Raw genomic sequence first — 5,652 nt, 5'->3', positions numbered from 1 at the left:
TTTTAGTGGGTTTGTCCTATGTTGTATGTTTATATGAGTGAGTATATACCATGTGTGTCTTTTTGCTTCTGGGACAACTCACTCAGGATGATCCTTTCCAGATCCCACCATTTACCTGCAAATTTCATGATTTCCTTATTTTTCATTGCTGAGTAATATTCCATTGTGTAGATGTACCACAATTTCTGCATCCATTCTTCAGTTGAGGGGCATCTGGGTTGTTTCCAGCTTCTGGCTATTACAAATAAAGCTGCTACAAACATGGTTGAGCAAATGTCCTTTTTGTGTACTTGAGCCTCTTTTGGATATATGCCCAGGAGTGGTATGGCTGGATCTTGAGGAAGCACTATTCCTAGTTGTCTGAGAAAGCGCCAGATTGATTTCCAGAGTGGTTGTACAAGTTTACATTCCCACCAGCAGTGGAGAAGGGTTCCCCTTTCTCAGCAACCTCTCCAGCATGTGTTGTCACTTGAGTTTTTGATCTTGGCCATTCTCATGGGTGTAAGGTGAAATCTCAGGGTTGTTTTGATTTGCATTTTCCTAATGGCTAGTGAGGTTGAGCATTTCTTTAAGTGCTTCTCTGCCATTCGGTATTCCTCTAGAGAATTCTCTGTTTAGCTCTGTTCCCCATTTTTTAAGTGGATTATTTGGTTTGCTGCTTTTCAGCTTCTTTAGTTCTTTATATATACTGGATATGAATCCTCTGTCAGATAAAGGGTTGGTGAAGATTCTTTCCCAATCTGTAGGTAGTCGCTTTGTTTTGATGACAGTGTCCTTTGCTTTGCAGAAGCTTTTCAGTTTCAGGACGTCCCATTTATTGATTGTTGCTCTTAGAGTCTTTGCTGTTGGTGTTCTGTTCAGGAAGTTTTCTCCTGTACCAATGAGTTCTAGGGTATTTCCCACTTTTTTTTCAAGCCGATTTAATGTGTCTGGTTTTATGTTGAGGTCTTTGATCCACTTGGACTTCAGTTTTGTGCAGGGTGATAAGTATGGATCTATTTTCATTTTCTACATGTAGACATCCAGTTGGACCAGCACCATTTGTTGAAGATGCTATCCTTTTTGCATTGAATGGTTTCGGCGTCTTTATCAAAGATCAGGTGTCCATAAGTGTGTGGGTTTATTTCTGGGTCCTCTGTTTGGTTCCATTGATCCACCATTCTGTTTCTATGCCAGTATCATGTAGTTTTTAAAACTGTTGCTCTATAGTACAACTTAAGATCAGGGATAGAGATACCTCCAGAAGATCTTTTATTGTAGAGGATTGTTTTAGCAATTCTGGGTTGCTTGTTATTCCATATGAAGTTGAGAATTTTTCTTTCCAGGTTTGTAAAGAATTGTGTTGGTAATTTGGTGGGCATTGCATTGAATCTGTAGATTGTTTTTGGTAAGATGGCCATTTTTACTATGTTAATATTGCCAAGCCATGAGCATGGGAGATCTTTCCATCTTCTCATATCTTCTTCTAATTCTTTCTTCAGAGATTTGAAATTTTTTTTGTACAAGTCTTTGACTTCCTTGGTTAGGGTTACTCCGAGGTAACCCTAATGTCATTTGTGGCTATTGTGAAGGGTGTTGTTTTCCTAATTTCTTTCTCAGCCCTATTGTTTTTTGTATACAGGAGGGCTACTGATTTTTTTTGACTTGATTTTGTATCTGGCCACTTTGCTGAAACTGTTTATCAGCTGTAGGAGTTCCCTGATAGAGGTTTCGGGGTCATTCACGTATAGTATCATATCATCTGCAAATAGTGATAATTTGAGTACTTCCTTTCCAATCTGTATCCCCTTGATCTCCTTCAACTGTCTTATTGCTCTAGCAAGGACTTCCAACACTATGTTGAAGAGATATGGAGAGAGTGGGCAGCCTTGTCTTGTCCCTGATTTCAGTGGGATTGCTTTAAGTTTTTCTCCATTCAGTTTGATGTTGGCTATAGGCTTGCTGTATATCGCCTTTACTATGTTTAGATATGTGCCTTGTATCCCTGATCTCTCCAATACTTTAAACATGAATGGATGTTGGATTTTGTCAAATGCTTTTTCAGCATCTAGGGAGATTATCATGTGTTTTTTTTCTTTCAGTTTGTTAATATGGTGGATCACATTGATGGATTTCCGTATACTGAACCATCCCTGCATACCTGGGATGAAGCCTACTTGGTGATAGTGGATAATATCTTTGATGTGTTCTTGGATTCGGTTTGCAAGTATTTTATTAAGTATTTTTGCATCAATGTTCATAAGGGAGATTGGCCGGAAATTCTCTTTCTTTGTTGAGTCTTTGTGAGGTTTTGGTACTAAGGTGACTGTGGCTTCATAGAATGAGTTTGGTAATGTTCCTTCTGTTTCTATTTTGTGGAATAGTTTGAAGAGAATTGGTGTTAGCTCTTCTTTGAAGGTCTGGTAGAATTCTGTGCTGAAGCCATCATGTCCTGGGCTTTTTTTGGATGGGAGACTTTTGATGACTGCTTCTATTTCTTTGGGTGATATAGGATTATTTAGTTGATTTTTCTGGTCCTGATTCAGCTTTGGTAAGTCAAATTGATCAAGAAAATTGTCCATTTCATTTAGATTTTCAAATTTTGTGGCATATAGACTTTTGAAGTAAGTCCTAATGATTGTTTGGATTTCCTCAGTGTCTGTAGTTTTGTCCCCATTTTCATTTCTGATTTTGTTGATTTGGGTGGTGTCTCTCTGCCTTTTAGTTAGCTTGGCTAAGGGTTTGTCGATCTTGTTGATTTTCTCAAAGAACCAGCTCTTGGTTTCATTGATTCTTTGAATTGTTTTATTTGTTTCCAATTGATTGATTTCAGCCCTGAATTTGATTATTTCCAGCCGTCTACTCCTTCTTGGTGTGTCTGCTTCTTGTTTTTCTAGTGTTTTTAAGTGAGCCATTAAGTTGCTTAAATGAGCTGTCTTGAATTTCTTCTTGAAGGCACTTAGTGCTATGAACTTTCCTCTTAGCACTGCTTTCATTGTGTCCCACAAGTTTCGGTATGTTGTGTCTTCATTTTCATTGATTTCTAGAAATACTTTAATTTCTCTCTTTATTTCATCCCTGACCCAGATCTCATTTATTAAAAAGTTGTTCAGTTTCCATATGTGTGTAGGCTTTTTGCTATTTCTGTTATTGTTGAGGTCCAGCTTTATTCCATGGTGATCAGACAAGATACAAGGGATTATTTCAATCTTCTTGTATCTGTTGAGGCTTGCTTTGTGACCCACTATATATATGGTCTATTTTGGAGAAGGTTCCATGAGGTGCTGAGAAGAAGGTAAATTCTTTTGTGTTTGAGTGTAAAGTTCTGTATATGTCTGTTAGGTCCATTTGATTCATGACCTCTGTCAGAGACATTGTTTCTTTGTTTAATTTCTGTTTTGTTGACCTGTCCTTTGTTGAGAGTGGGGTGTTGAAGTCTCCCACTATTAATGTGTGGGGATCTATATGTGCTTTAAATTTTATCAATGTTTCTTTCACAAATGTGGGTGCCCTTGTATTTGGTGCATAGATGTTCAGGATTGTGATGTCTTCCTGGTGGAATTTTCCCTTGATGAGTATGAAGTGTCCTTCCCCATCTCTTTTGATTAATTTTGGTTGAAAGTCTATTTTATCAGATATTAGAATGGATACTCCTGCTTGCTTCTTGTATCCATTTGCTTGGAAAGTCGCCTTCCAACCTTTTACCCTCAGGTAATGTCTATCTTTGTGTCTTAGGTGTGTTTCTTGTATACAACAGATTGCTGGGTTTAGTTTACGTATCCATTCTGTTATTCTGTGTTTTTTAATTGGAGAGTTGAGTCCATTGATGTTGAGAGAGATTAATGACCAGTGGCTGTTAGATCCCTTGATTTTGATGTTGGCTGTGGTCATCAGGTTGTGTGCTTGGTTGCTTTTCGTTTTACTGAAGTGAGGTTATTTATTTCCTGTGTTTTCCTGAATGTAGCTAGTTTTCCTGGGTTGTATTTCCCCTTCTAGTGTCTTCTGTAATGCTGGATTTGTTTGTAGGTATTGTTGAAATTTGTTTTTGTCATTGAATATGTTGTTTTCTCGATCTATGAGGACTGAGAGTTTTGCAGGGTATAGTAGCCTGGGCTGACATCTGTGTTCTCTTAGGGTCTGCATGATATCCGTCCAGGCCCTTCTGGCTTTCATAGTCTCTGTTGAAAAGTCAGGTGTGATTCTAATGGGTTTGCCATTATATGTTACTTGGCCTTTTTTCCTTCCAGCTTTTAGTATTTTTTCTTTGTTCTGTATACTTACTTTTTTGATTATTATGTGGCAGGAGGATTTTCTTTTCTGGTCAAATTTGTTGGGTGTTCTGTAGGCCTCATGTATTCTAATTGGCCTCTCCTTTAGCTTGGGGAAATTTTCTTCAATGATTTTGTTGAAAATATTTTCTGGGCCTTGGAGAAGGGAGTCTTCTTTTTCCTCTATACCTATTATTCTTAGGTTTTGTCTTTTCATATTGTCTTGGATTTCTTGGACGGTCTGTGTCAGGAATTTTTCGGATTTAACATTTTCTTTGACAGATACATCGATTTCTTCCATTGTATCTTCTACACTTGAGATTCTTTCTTCGATCTCTTGTAGTCTGTGGTTATGCTTACCTCTGTAGTTCCTGTTTTCTTCCCTAGATTCTTCCTTTCCATTATTTCCTCCATTTGTGTTTTCTTTAATTTTTCCAATTCTATCTTCTGGTCTTGAGTTGTTTTGTTTACTTCCTTCACCTGTCTGATTGTACTTTCCTGTTTTTCTTTTAGTTCCTTCAACTCTGTTTCTTTCATTTCATTCAGTGTTTTAAGCATTTCCTTTCTAAAGGCCATAAACTGTTTGGCTGCAGCTTCCTCTATTTCTTTACGGATGGCAATATTCTGTTTGAGTTTATCTTCCTCTATGTCTTTACGTATCTTATTTGTTTCCTCTGTTATCATCTTCATGAGCATAGTTGTTAGGTCATCTTCTTGGATTTGAGTTATGCTGGGGTGTCCAGGGCTACTTGCCCTTGGGTAACTGTGTTCTGGAGATGCCATATTGCTGTCTTTTGTTGCTTGAGCTTTTACGCTGGCCTCTACCCATTGTGCCATCTTAGGTGTTTGGGGTTATTTTCTGGTTGTTCCTGGGGATCTTGTGGTGGAGAGAATCCCCTTTGCAGAAAGCTGGTTTTTCCTGAAGGATGTCTTCTCAGCTTTTTGGGTATAGTCCCTGGATGGCTGGTGTTTTTTCAGGAGTTGCTCAACTCAGGGATATAGACCTGAGTGGTAACTGTGGTCTTTGTTAGTCGAGAGAGTTCTCCTCTCACCCAGGGAAGTCCTGAGGGCAGCTGCCCTGTTTCTGGGTTTCTTGTTGTAAATTTAATGATCAGCTGCTGTGACCTAGTTGGACATTTTGCACGTAGCAACTGTTTGTGCCTGTGTCTGGAGCACAGCTGAGTGATGGCGCCTCTGCCCCACTGGTCTGCTAGACTTTTTCTAGGGAAGGATTGGGTGATTTAAGTCAGTACAGTTTCCTTCCTTCCCTGTGGATTCTCTGGAGACATGGACTCCCAGTGTTTTTTTTTTTTTTTTTTTTTTTTTTGCCCTGGTGCACACTGCTCCGTGTCTGCCACTTGGCTGGCCGCAGAAACTGCCTGTGCCTGGAGCACAGCTGAGTGAT

The sequence above is a fragment of the Meriones unguiculatus genome, chromosome X (genome assembly GCF_030254825.1).
Source record: "Meriones unguiculatus strain TT.TT164.6M chromosome X, Bangor_MerUng_6.1, whole genome shotgun sequence".
Classification (NCBI taxonomy): domain Eukaryota; kingdom Metazoa; phylum Chordata; class Mammalia; order Rodentia; family Muridae; genus Meriones; species Meriones unguiculatus.
Note: the sequence above shows the minus strand (reverse complement) of the source record.